We start from the raw sequence: 14,861 nt of genomic DNA, 5'->3' as shown, positions 1-14,861 counted from the left end.
GACTGGTAGATGACGGATGGATGGATGAAGGATGGATGGTGACTAGATGAGTGGATGATGGATGATGGACTGGTAGATGACGGATGGATGGATGAAGGATGGATGGTGAATAGATGAGTGGATGATGGACAGATGTGTAGAGGAATGGATGATTAATGGTGGGTAGATGATGGATGGATGAAAGAATGATGAATGGATGATGAATGGGTAGATGAGTGGATGGATGGATGGATGGATGGATGGATGAACAGATGAATGAAAGGATGATGAATGAATGGGTAGATGGGTGGATAGATGGATGGATGAATGGGTATATGGCAGGATAGATGAAAGAGTGATGAAATAATGAATGATTCATGCATGGATGGATAGACGGTTGAAGGATAGTTGAATGATGGATTAGTGAATAAATGATGGTCAGGTGAATGGATCTGATGAAGTCTTACATATTTTCTTTAAAAGCTTGGTATGTCTAGGATTCTTAATAATACTCGTCTCACCTTATGCATCCTTTCAAAGAACTACCTCATAGAAGCTCTTGGTTTTGTTTTCTTTATTGCCCTTAGTATTATGGCATAATACAGATCAGAAGAGGATACAGCAGGTGTGTCCCTCAGATGCTGTAACCCTTCCATTTCTGACAGTCTTCTGCCAGAGACTCTTCTGCACTGCCAGGCCTCCAAGCTCAACCCATCCATCTCGGGCAGTTTCTATTTAATGTGAATGGACTACTCCTGACAGGTGTCAAGTGTGGGGAGCGCTGCCTTTCAGAGCGATGAAAAGATTTCCACAGGGGTAAGGAGGCTGTTGCTGGTTTTCAGAAGGAACAAACAGCCTTCTGCTCTGAATCGAAGCAGACCTACATGACTCTAACCTCCCCGGCAGAACTCCGGTTAGGTCTTACTGGCCTTAAGTCATTGTTGACCACGGAAGAGCTCAGAGCTTCACCTTCTCTGTTTTATGCTTTCAAGATCTTATGTTACAGCAGTGCACAATGTTGGCTGGACTCCTGCCTTCATTCAGTGGGAATGACTGCTCCACTCCTGGAGTCCCAACATGTAGCCCATCCCCAGCTCACTCTTCAGCTCAGATTGCCTGGGACAGCCCCCAATACACATGTTGTCACAATATAATTATTAACAGCCTCCCTTTCGTTCTCATGGAGTCCCAGTATGGATGATAAATTGAACGGTCACCCACCCATCTCTTAGTTTCCTAGTTCTGTCTCTGAGCTGACAGCTCACTCGCTTGTCACACCTACCTTGTAATGTGCTGAGATAGGACAATTCCCACCTTGACCTACTTCTGTCTGTTCCACAGCTTTCAGATTGTTGGGCAGAGAGTCAGTGAATGTGTTAGACTGAATTCTCAGCCTCCTGTCTGTGCTCCACAGATTATCAGCTCTCTCTCTCTCTCTCTCTCTCTCTCTCTCTCTCCACATATACACATATACAGAGAGAGAGAGAGAGAGAGAGAGAGAGAGAGAGGAAACAAACATTAACATCCTTGATTTTAATAAAGATTCTTCCCTGTGGTAGAAAGGGAGAGAGGAAATAGTTGACCAGCCTTACAATGATAGATGTCAAACAGTGACATAGAAAAAAAGTATAAAAGACCAAAAAAGATGGGGCCAGACAGTAATAAAACCCTTTTTCTCCAATGGGATGAAATCCATTTTCCTTTCAAGCCCCACGCCATCAAGGGAGTGGACTTTTTTTGCACAGACATTGACACAAACAATGCATGCACAGACTTCCCAGCAGAGGCTCATTACCTAGACAGCCACCAAAGTGTTCACGCCTAAGTCAGACCCATGAGCTGCTCACTTCCTGGCAAAAGAGAACATCTGCCTGTGAACCATGTCTCATCAGTGTGCCTTTCCATTCTGCCTCTTCTGAAACCTGCAGAAGCCTGGAGGTATTTGATCTCTTACACACTTTATGCTGGAAATATCTCTTATTTAAAATGGCTTCATTATGCCTCCAGACAGGCCCAATGGCACCCCAGGGTTACAAACTTGTCTAAAGTGGGATGGGTATTTGTTCCTACTCTCTAAACATTACTGAAAATCTGAAAAGAAATCCTGACTCCCATGTGGGGTCAAGAAAAGGTGATTTTTTTTCTTCTTAACATTTACAACTAACCAACATTTCTCTCTAAGTATTCAAATCTGCACAGGTAGAATTGTCCACACTTCTACCAACCAAGAATGAACCTACTCCCAGTTCTGGGCTTTTCTGATAGCCAGGTTTCTCCTCAGGCTGCATCTGTCTGGTGGCAATGTGCTGAGGCACCAGTGCTCAGCCCTTAGGTGGTAAGGCTAGGACCCAAGGCAGGTAGTTCTCAAAGGCTGAGTAGCTCAACAAGCTCTTACTCCAGCACACTGCCCAATACCAGCATCTCTATATGTCCCTGATACGAAAGCCTTAGGAAGCAAAGGCATTCCTCTGCACACGCGTATACACACACACACACACACACACACACACACACACACACACACACACACACACACACACAAACACAGTGATCTAGACCCAACTATGAATCTTGAAGTGAAACAAAGGGAAAGAGATCACCACTAATATTATGGTCAGCACATCAAAAACAATGGCATCAGATAGCACAATGACTGAGTGATGAGAAACCTGTCAGTCCCAAGGAGCAGTGAACACCCTGGGTGCCAGGATGGAACGAATCATCCAACTCCATCATTGGTTCTCACTTTTGTGCTGGTGGGACTTGCACCATATCACCACCTGACACCAATTTGACAACGAAAGACTCTGTGATGCCATGGAAGAGGACCAGCCCTGACAGTCATCTGTCTGTTGATTGTGGGGAGGCCATGGGTGACTCATCACCTACTTAGGTCTGCTTCCCCATCCTTCCAGTGAAAGGCTGATTAAATCTCTTTGCTACTGAAAACTTGTAACTCTTTGATCATAATTGTATCTGGAAGTTCCCTTTACAGAAGTGAATTATAGATTAATTTTTTAACCCTGAAGATCCACCTCTACACCAGGTTGGCCTCCTCACTAAGCCATCCAACAGAAGACATAGACACCAGTAAAAAGGACTTCTAGGGCTCAGCCATAGCCATTTCTCTTCCCACGGTAGGGCCAAGAGGGCTACACCCTTCTGAACTGTAGTTGGACAGACCGTGTGACTGGTTTTGACCAGTAGGCTGAGAATGCAAAAAAACTCATTTACTTTTGGAGTTAGAGAACTTCACTCCACTTCACTCTGCACACTCCCTCTACCAGACTGCAGAGCAGACCTGTGCTATAGACAGAGCAGCCACAAAGACATGTTCCGTCCACCTGGGATGCTGGGTAGCCATGGCCCCAAAGCTCTGCACCAACTTGCTCAAGGCTGATACTTTTGTTTCTGGACACTTGGGGTCGTTCCCTTCCGCAGCACATGAGCACCTCAGCTCTACCTAATCACCCCACTTCGACCACCTCTGTGGCAGCTGTAATTCGTTTCTTTAGAGAACACACGCCCCTGGGTAAAGTAGACCGAGAGCGAGAAGGCAGGTCGTGTCTTATTTCATATTCTTTGGTTATGTGGCGCTGAGCAGCAGTAGTAGAGTGAAACCGAAGCTCCCGTCTCAATGTGAAGTTCATGGTGCCGATAACAACTGGAAACTCATTTCTCAAACTGGAGCTCCAAAAGAAAAAATGCGAGGAAAAGAAGAGCAGCTGTTTTTGGCATTGTTGCAGCGCGCTCATCTTGGGTCCCCATCACCCAGTGTCATGTACATTGTGACCTCTTTCTCAGTGGAGGCCTGAGTGGCCCTAATTCATCTGTCTTCTGCTTCCTTGCACTCCCGTTATGATGTGGAATTCTAATGCCAGCCCCTCATCAGCACCTCTGCTCAGTGGCTCGAAGTGGGTTGAATTGTAGCCGGCGGCAGGGGGTGATAAATGTAGCGTGAGCTGCCTTTCCCCCAGAAAACTGCAAATTGCCTGAGCAGTACAACCCACAAAAGGTTCCTGTGGAGTGAATTTATCTTGCATTGTTGAATGGAGAAGGAAGGAGGAGAGACCAAGCATTCTATTTTTGCAAAGTCACATTCGATCTTGTTCAATGTGAAGTCCACACATCCTTTAAAGGGGGCTCCAGTGGAAAAGAAGACCAGCCCAGGAATGTAGAACAGATAAAGGGATTTATTTTTAATACTGTTGGAGTTCACAATCATATGAGCATTTCAATTTCAAGTCACTCATTCCTAAATAATAATAATAATAATAATAATGTGTCCTATTGGATGCACACACACGTTACATCACCTAGGAATTCAGAATAGAGACCATACCTCAGACAGGAAGACATGACTTACCATCAACGGGAACACACCTCTTTCCATGACATCACTTCTTCACTCAGAATGAAAAGCTGTGCTCCTATGCATTGGCCAGGTTCTCCTAGAGCCTTGCTTAGTTAGTTTGCACATGTAGATTATTCCCTTTAGACAAAATTGCATCAATATGCCATAGGGCTATAAAAGCAGCTACAAAATAGTGGAAAGTAAAAAGAGCCATGGCATATGACCACCTTCAGTGCATCGGGCTTTGCAATGGGATCTGTGGGACACGTCTTCAGAGACATAACTCTTCCTGTTCCTGAGGTAACTGACAACAGCAGAAGGGAAACGACACTGTGGGACTCTCAGACATTACTCCAGACACAGGCCAGAAGACATTCCATGGCAAGACTCTTTCTTACGTTTTTAGGTAAGACCTGGGTATTTATTCAGTTTTCCCTACTATCTACAGTACATTCTCTGATCGAAAAGAAAGATCCCAACTGTCTTCTGTGTTCCTGAGGACCACCTCCTCCACAACAGCTTCTCTGACAACTTCAGTGCAGAGCTCTCCCTTCCTCCAGACCACTCTATTCTCATGGCAGACATGTGCTACCCCCTTGGCATTTCTCACGCACTTCACACCTAGACTCACAGCTAAGGCAGCAGTCCTACCTGGGCTCAATTGCAAGCCCTCTGATTACTAGGTTTGGCAAGTTGGTACCCCTCTCCATATTTTAATTTCCTTATTGTGATGTGGAAATGACGATTGATCCTGAGACCTACTCCATGTGCTGTTGAGAAGATGAGGTGAGATGATGCTAGACCATAAAGGTCTAGCTCAGTAGTCAAATTCAAATGTGTGTACCACTTGGTGAATGCTGGTTGTGCCTGTCTCTCTGGTTATAATTTAGGCATACCCCTGCTGTTTTGCTTCTGCTTCCCCACAGACCTTTCAAGTAGAGCTTTCTGGGATGCATCAGTGACTCCTCTCCAGGATTTCTTGTGCAAATGAAAAACAGATATTTTCTGTTACTATAATTTAGTTCCTTCAGTTAAAATAATCTCTCTGGAAAAACAGGAGCAAAATTTATTGTACCTGGAGATCCTTTAAGATAGCAGTCAAGCACGTGACCAGAGAAGAAATTCCCAGGTGTTCTTTATCAGAACAGGACTCCTTGGTTAAGCTGTTGCCCTGGTGGATTGGAAAAGCCACATAGAGTACAAAGTCCATCCCATGGATTTTGGCCAGAGTTAAGACCTGATAGGGCTCACTAGCTTCCAAGCTGCCCACAGGTACAGGGGGAGCTGAAAGCAGTTCTGACCAGACCTGCCTCCTCTTACACTGACCTTTTCACAGTTCACATCAGGAGGAGAGGGGGAATTGCACCCTTCACAGTACTTATTACGTACATCCATTTACATTGATGTGTCCCTAATCAGTAGATACAGATATCTTTCCCAGCTGTCTAGGAGGAAAACTCTTTTCTTGGGCTTAGAAAACAAGAAGATTTCAAAGAGTCCTGCCTTTTGGCCTGTGGTCAGAAGCTGCTCCATAAAGACCACTAAAGCCTGGAACATAAGGCTGTGCTGTACCCATAGTGGTGAAGACAGGGCCTCCATGTCCACCCCTTGCACCAGGCAACATGTCTGCTCTGAACAGGAGTTGGTCTAGTGGGGTTCACCACCTTCAAACACAGTGGATCTTTTCTACCCTTTCAAACTACAGCCCATGACTCCCAGTTCAGCCAATACCATCCCACCATCTATACCACCATTATCCAGCCTCTGGTCTCTAGAGAACTTGCCTCCTGTACCAAGTGGTCATTTTTTAATTAAAGATTCCCAAAGCAGTAAACATTGACTGTAACCAATGTAAGGAATTGTAAAGAATAACGACAAGAATATCCCATGTTCAAAACCACAGAGAACACAGCCCAGTGGCAACTTTTTAAAAAATATTTCAACTGCCTTCATAACAAAGTTAAAAAATAACAATCCAATTGGGTTAAAAATTGAGACTATTTAATTATTTTAATGGTGTTTGAATTCACTGATCTCCAACTCCATAAAATACTTTACTAATTTAAATTCCTCTGGTTTTCAGTCATGAATCATGCTTTCTCTACCCACTTGAAAGTCTCATTTGTCAGTTCAGTTTGTAGGTGGGATGGCCCATTTATTATGGTATTTCCCTGTTTAAAAATTGTGTTTCTCCTCCATGCCTCTCACATACTTTTCTGGTGGTTGGGATGGAATTAAAGAGGTCAGATCTCAGAACTGTGCCTTTTATAATTTGGGACTAATAGATGATGAGGGTCATAAACTTGTACCCAAAGCACAGGCTTAGGGAAACTGAGGCACACCAGACCAAACCCAAATCCATGGTCCTCTCAGAAATTGAGCCATGCCTGGGAAGCAGAATGAGGTAGGGGATGGGTAATAAAGAAGGGCAGGGTGTTGCTAGACCACCAGGGTATGAGCAGATCTACTACCGTCAGGACCACTCTTTCATGGGCACTGTGATCCTAAGCAGTTCTTAGCAAGTAAACAAATTTAAATATTTGTCATATTTAGGGATTTGGACTCAATTTTTGTGAGAGTGAACACCAGCCATGAAACACTAGAAAATACTACTCACTAAATAAAATAAGTCACAAGAAACAAAAAAGAAAGGATTGGACAGTATATGAAATCATGTTCCATTTCTATAATCATTAAAAAGTACAAGTAAGAACAAAATGCTGCCTTCTTTCTATGTGTAGGTGAAAAGAGTATATAAACTGACACATTTAATCCTCACAAGACTATGAGAAAAAAACTAGGATCTGTCCTTTGCAGTTACTGGAACTGGGGGAAAGGATGTTTAAATATCTGAACCCACGTTGCAGAGGTGAGATTCAGCACTGAGCAACCACAAGAATGTGGCCAGAGACACATCCATGGGCCACTAAGGAGAAGTCAGCTTGGTACAGCCTGTAGAATGCACCCAGACACACTAAGTAAAGTGTACTTCACCCTCCCATCCTGCAACCAGACTCCTTGATGTATATCCAGGGGACCATTGGACAGGCTGACAAGACAGACATACAGGTATTCACTGTGCTCTGACTACCGTGTTCACAGGTGGGGAACTAGATCTTTGCAGAGCAATGTATTCAGTACGCAGATGTTCCTGGGTGCTAAGTACTGGTCAGCAACAATGAGGGCCATGTATTTCAAAATACAAGTTTTGGTAAAGAAAAATAAAGAAAACCACCCTGTCTGCTTAGGACACACTAACAACACCTACTTTACAAGGTTATTCCTGTGAATGAACTAATAAAATAAGCAATGGAAATTGGATCATTACACAAGCAAATTTTTGACCTCCAAGAAAATTCTAATTCCTGGAACTGTGACTATGTTTTCTCATCCTTAATCACAGATGTAATTAAGATTACTAACGATTTGACCTTAAAATAGGGGAGATTAACCTGTTTTATTGATGAATCAACGACCCCTTGAAAGCAGAAAGGAGGCAGAAGTGGACAGCTTTGATCAGACATTCTAAGCACGTGATGGAGCCAGCATGCCGTTGCTAGCTTTGAAGATGGACTCGGAGCTGCAAACCAAGGAGTGCATATTGTCCCCTAAAACCTCCAGGAAGAGCCATTTCCAGCCCAAACCTTGACTTTAATTTTGGGAGACCCTCTGCTGGACTTCTGAACTGCAAAAACAGTGAGATGATAGATTTGGGTTGTTAAAAGCTGTTTTGTTTGTAATGATTGTTACAGTGACTGTGGAAAACTAACACCGTCACCAAGAATACATGTGCAACACAAGGAAGGAGGGTTATGAACGGGAAGAAGAAAACGGCTGTGGAAAGTATCAGCTATAACAAGGCAGCTTCTCACAGGGACTGAAGTTAAAGGGACCTGAGGAACTGACTAACCGAACTCTGAATATGAGGTTTAAAAAATGCACTGAAAGAGAATGTGTTAATTATTTGTCTCGAAAGTTATGTGGCAGCCTGGTCTAGGTGAGGTGCAATTTTCATGGAAGGAAGAAGATTGACCAGTTTCTTGATAGACTTGGCATTCTGGGTAGTAATTGGAGACTTTGGTTCTTCTGGAAGCTGTCTTTCCCACAGGGGCAGCTGGAAAGCCCAGCAGGCTGGCCTGAGCTGGAAGCCCAGCTAGGGTTCCCACACTGACCTGTGTCATCTCCTCTCCCCAGCTTCAACCTCTGCCATGAAGTATTTCCCAACCCAGCCTTTGTTCCATGTGGATTTCATTATTTCTAGCATTATATCCAGCCACAGGCAATTTCACAAGACCCCTCCTTAGTCTTTCAAATAAGTAGGATGTCTGCACAGATAAATGTGGATAGAATGGGGTTTGAGCAACTGGGAGTTGAGACTTTATATCACAGGGTTGTAAAACAATTCACCGGCAGCCTCCGACCAGATTCAGTGGCTGTCCTTAGAGTGATAGAAAGGCCTGAGATTTCTGCTAGGCAAAGATCATGCAGAGGCACACGTGTGTGCATGACTGAACACACACAGACACATGCACTCTCACTTGTATGGCCAGACAGGAGTCTCAGTACCAGGAAAACTTTGTTGGGGTTTTCAGAGTCTTCGCCCACTTCACTGGTCACTGCTGCTCCCTCAAGGTGGTTTTCCTCCATCACCTTCAGGAAACCCCACAATCTTGGAACCCTCAGTTGATGTGCCCTAGCCCAGACAATGGCAGTCATCAGAGAGCCCATCTGATTGCACTGGTGACAGTAATTATCCAAGAATTGGACACTAAGTCATTACCAATGAATGAGTTATTACTAGAAACAGTGCCCAATAATGAAGTTAATGGGAGATAATATGACAGTCATCAGACGGACATGGCTCTCTTCATTGTTGAAGAAAGAGGAACAGCTATCAAAGGTTGGCAACAGGCAGGAGGGATTAATCTATGTCAGCAGTGTTTATGACCTGCCTGGACTCTGTTCCTGTGGCTGAGCTATGATTGAAGGGGTTGCATTTCCTGTTGGAATGCAGCAGCAGCCAGTCAGCAGGGAGCCTTGTGCTTGATTGTCCTCCCATTAGACACCCTTATACCAGGCCCTACGTGTTCTCCCTGAAAGGAGCTTTATTTTCATCTAGAAAGTTCCTTCCAGGTCTAAGCCAAATGTTGCTTTCAGGATAAAAAATACTACACATAATATAAACATTCTAGGAATTTAGCCCCTCCCACATAGGGCATCTTCTAGCCTTATCCAAATTCACCTATTACTCCCAAGCATTGCTTTTACTGCTGAGTGAATTATTAGCATCTGCTATTACACTGTAGATGCCTCAGAGGCAGGAGCTCCCTGTATCTTCAGCACCAAGGAAAGTACCACAGACAGGTAGGTTCCCTACAACTGCCTGAATAGAGAGATGAAGGTGGAGAGATAGAAGGAAGGGAGGGAGACAGAGCAGAGGAAACAATTTTCAAGCAAGACTACATAGTGTGTGGCTGACACAGAATCTCTTAATCCACCTTGCCCTGAAACTCCATGCTGCACATGGGGATCATCCACACTGCTGCTCACTTCACAGACTTGGTGCAAACAAAGGAGGTAAAGTCGATATAGGATAGCATTTTGGATATGATGAAAAGATGTGAAAATACACAGGGTCTTTATCTCTGTGCTGTATCAGATAGAAACCACAGCCTTCTGACACTATATGAGAATATCCTCTTGAATGATTCTGTGTGTCCCTGTGTGACCTATACCTGAAACTCATGGAAAGCTCCAGCACTGGTGGGTAGCCAGTAATGCATGTTCCTAGAGAGAATTATTTCCCTTTGGCTTCATTGGCTGGAGAGAGAGGAGAGAGAGAGAGAGAGAGAGAGAGAGAGAGAGAGAGAGAATCATTTAAGGAAAAATTTTAGTTAATGGCAACCCTTTTGCTAACATAAAGACAAAGAGAAAAATAAGGGGCAAAATTCCTATTGTGGCATGGCCTATGGTATGTATTTCTGACAGCAGTTCCCACAACACCATTAACCACACCTCGATCTCAAGGTGACCCACCATGCCCAGGGACTGAATGCATATCATTATCTTCCCCAAGAAGGAGAGTACAATGAAGGGGGATCTAGAGGCTGAGAACCAACCACAGGACATTGCATGCCCCTTCACTGTCAACCTCACCCCCATAGCAGGTACTTCTGACTGCCAGGCCATGTAAAGAATGTCCTAAATTGCTCAGACCTAGGATACCTGCATTTTGGAGTTTTGAAAATGAAGGCTGATAGCTGCTTCCTGAATGTCTGCTGGGCTTGTGCATGGTCAGGGTTCTTGGGAGAAAGAGAATCAATCAATGGAGTAGAGTATAGGCAGTTATGATGAGGAATTGGCTCATGCCGTCTTGAAGGCTGAGACCTCCTAAGATCTACAGTGAACAAGCTAGAGACATGTGAGTATACCTGTGGATTCAAGTCCAAGTCCAAAGGCCTGAGAATCAGTAAGAACCAATATAAGTTCCAATGCAGAATCCAACAGGCTAGATATCTAGCCCAAGAAAAGACATGTTTCTATCAAAGTCTCAAGGCCAAAAAAGGCTGTCCCAGCTCAAGCACATGAGCTAAACTGATTCCTATGCAGCCTTTGGTTTCATTCAGGCTTTCAGCTGATTGGCTGAGCCTCTAATCCCCATCAGGGAAGTAATTTCTTCTATTTATTCTACCAGTTCAAGTGTGAATCTGATTGGAAAAATGCCCTGACAGACCAAGATAACATCTGGACAGATGTCTAGGCTTTCTGAGGGCCAGTCCAATTGGCACATAAATTAATTGGAACAGCCGAATCCCTTTTCTTCAGACTCCTCAACAGCAATAGCAACAGCCTCCATGGTAGGGATCCCAGAGCCTGGAAGCACAGGGTCTTTCAGTCAAGATGCACATAGCCTCTCTTCCAGAACATCACTCCAGATGCCTTGGTTCCCTTTAAGTTTCACCTCTCTTAGAGTCATCTAAGAGAAGAATAACAGTTGAGGTGTTATCTGCATCAGATTGGACTATAGGTATGTCTGTAGGGGATTGCCTTGATTGTTAATTGATGTAGGAGAAGCCAGCTCACTCCCGATAGCACTAGTTCCTAGACAAGTAGTCCTGGACTGTTTAAAAAGCTGAGTATAAACCTATCTACCAGCATCCTCCATGGTTTCTGCTGCACTTCTTCAGCTGTGAAGTGAGTTAATGTTGTGTGGAATAGAAACAGGCCTGCCTTCAGGTTCCTTCCCTTAACTCCTGCCTTGATTTCCCTCAAAGATGGACTGTGACCTAGAGTTGTAAGCCAAATAAACCCATTCTCCCTCAAGCCTGCTTTTGGTCAGGCAATTTGGCATAGCAACGAAAGTAAAACGCAAATACCAGGTGACTCTGACCATTCAGCACCCTGCGGCTGCCATGATGAGACACTTCGGGACCTCACTGTGACCCACGAGTTCCTTGATGTGGGAGACAAGCTTGAGCCTAGGGTGATATTGCAACTGTCAGGGTCCAGGAATCCTGGCTCTGTAATCTGAAACCCAATATGCTAATGGGGCATCGTACCCTCTATTCTGTGATAGGACGTTAAGTCTGTTATGCTAATAGGATGATGCTAATAAGGTATCCTACTTGCTGGGCTGTGATAGGACGCTAAATCTGTTATGCTAATGAGGTATCCTACTTGCTGTGCTGTGATTGGACCACTACCCCTATATAAGCTTGTGCCTTCCTGTAATAAAGCAGACCTGTGTCACTGAACCTGGTCTCTTGTGTCTGAATGCAGCTCCACTGACACAGTCTCTTCACCAGCCCTGGGGTCCGGGACTGGGCAGAAGCAGTGATGACAGGAGGCAGCACAGGGCAAGCAAAAGAGCGGCCTCAGCCCAGGGCAGGCAGAAGAGTGGCCTCAGCCCAGGGCGAGCAGAGGAGCAGCCTCGACGCCCATGAGAACGAAGGAGCGGCACCCACGAGAATGGAGGAGTGGCTGCCACTGGCAGTGACCACACCTTGAAAGTCGGGCCCATGTCCCTTTTGTCTTCATAGTCTCCTACTTCGCTTGATGTCTTTCACAGAATCAAGGGCCGGGTGCACAGTGGGTTCTATCTTTAAAGCTCATTTCAGCTCCTCCTGTGCCCTAGAGTACCCTCCTTGCATCGCCAGGCATTGTTCCTCTCAGCTTTTCACAGCCTTTGCTTTAATGTTCTTGGTGACCACATGATATCCACTTTTGGCAGTTCCCCTGGCTACAGTCTCATTTTCACAGGCAGCACCATATATTAACTGTGTCCAATGACAGGATGCTACCTCTACAGGGCAGGGCTGAATACTGACAGTGCCCATGACAGGGTCTCACCTCCAGGCACAGGCCAAGTATAAAGTATGCCCTGGGCCAAATCTGTTCCCACTCTGAGTTGTGAGCACTAGGCTGTAACCCTAAAAACTCTGTATTTCTTTTTAAGAAGTTATTTTATTTTTTATGATTTCTAAGTAGAAAATAAATACTCACAGGACCTACCACCCACCTCTGATTACCAATGAATGAAAGTATCAGTCAAGTAAGACTAAGGCAGCAGGAAGACATACTCAACTCCCTGGCCCCCGATGTAAAGAAAGCAACCACTCTGGTCTCACCCTATTCATCTCTGGTTCAGCCCTTGAAAAGAACTCTTATATAGAATCACCACAGGCTTCTACAAATAAGTTGAGTCAAGGCCAAGATGGCCCCAGAATCTCAACTCTCACAGGGATAAGACAGTTTCACAAAGTCATTGTATGGACCAGGCTTAGTGTTGACAAGACACTCCTGTACTTGAGTGACCAGGCAATGCTGTGAACCTTCCAAAGGACTTCACTCATGAGCCACCAACCTGCTGCCATGAGCTGAATTTCATTGGAATAGTGCCAACAGCCCGAAGGTATATTTTGATAATTTCTCAAAAAGCCACAAAAAGCCACAAAGAATTCTGTCATTTATGCCAAGCGGCTTACCAGTATGTATTTACCAGAAGCCACAGACATAACTCTGTGAAGGAGCTCCTTCCTCTTGGGTGACAGGGGTGCCTATGACCCCACTTTGGCTGTGCAGTCTGCTCAGACCACAGAGTAGGGGATTGGAGTCAGTCTGAGACAACCCATTTGTAATGACTAGAGCATTAATTAGAAGTAATTTGGAAAACATCTTGGTGACTATGCATGCATTGAGCGTAACCAATTAAACTGATGAAGTCAGGCACTTAGGCAGCCAGGCAGCTGTTCTCAGAGGGCTCAGGTAAAAAAAAGCTGAGAACAGCCCACCAGGGCCTGGCAGTTCTACATTAGCAGGAAATGTCCTCTCACAGAGGTTGTCTCGGGCTGTGCCAGTGTTAGCAGAATGAAGCATGGAACAGGGTCTAAGTGAAGAAGAAAGTCCTCATTATTTTTGCAAAATTATACACACTCCTAGGAGTATTAAGGCTATTACTAGCAATTATCTGACATTAATATACAGGCACTGATACTGGAAGGGCTGGTGACCTCTTACACACACCAGCATATACTTAAGCATACTCTGAAGATGAGCAAGATAGTTAGCAAGTCATATCCAATGTCAATGAACCCGAAGCTGACCAGTGGCGGGTTCTTCAGTCTAGTTGGGAATCCACTCAGTCCCCATGGGGAACGCAAACACCAATATGCAGCTCTTAACTCAGCATTGCTGTAGTGTGTCCGTCCATCTTACAGGGTTCACTGCTGATCCCCAAATCTCCAGATAGCTAAGTTCCATCTCAAATAAAGTCCTCTTTCTGTCTCATTTATGTAATGTAGTATAAATAATTAGTATCATATTTGACAGCTTTTGGTTTAAATCTTTTCCCCGCATCTCGCACACCTTTATGGTGTGTTCTCTGTAGTCTTTCCCAGTGAGCAAGCACTTCCTCCAAGGCCCAGTTAGAAAACCCTTCAGACTTTGTACATACAGCCTGTGGTCTCTATGGCTTCTCGGCTCAGTTACAACACACAGGCAGCTGTAGGTGGATGAGCATAACTCTGTTCCCATCTATTTAGAAAGACAGACAAGGGGAGATGAGATTTACAGACAGTAGTTTGCCAGCCACCGTCCTAACAGCTGAAGGATGGGTCCGCTAACAGTGACGCCTGTTCCACCATGGTGGGCTTTCCCATGAAGGAACGCATTCTACAGCACTCTCACTACTCAAGCTGAGAGGGATGGGCCACCTAAATTTTACCCTAGCCATGATGCTGGCCCAGAAAGCTTCTGTCACCACACAAGCTTGCCTTGAGCAGACAAGTGACAGTGGTGAGTGGTAAGGAAACAGCTGATGCTGAGGGTGTCGTGGGATGTCAGGTGAAGGCCCAGCGTTAAGTGGAAGTCCACACCATGGGGGATTTTAGTAAAGAGTGGAGGAAGAAGAGGGTGAACTTAGCGGTTGCCCATCTCACATGACGCCTTAACATCATCTGCACCAGGAGCCCCTTAACTTCATGGTCTTCTCTTCCTTCGTTCTCCCCTTATCTTCTCTGACGTTTCTAAG

This window comes from Nannospalax galili, unplaced genomic scaffold, assembly GCF_000622305.1.
Source record: "Nannospalax galili isolate Female #2095 unplaced genomic scaffold, S.galili_v1.0 scaffold648, whole genome shotgun sequence".
Taxonomy (NCBI): domain Eukaryota; kingdom Metazoa; phylum Chordata; class Mammalia; order Rodentia; family Spalacidae; genus Nannospalax; species Nannospalax galili.
This window is presented reverse-complemented; position numbering follows the sequence as displayed.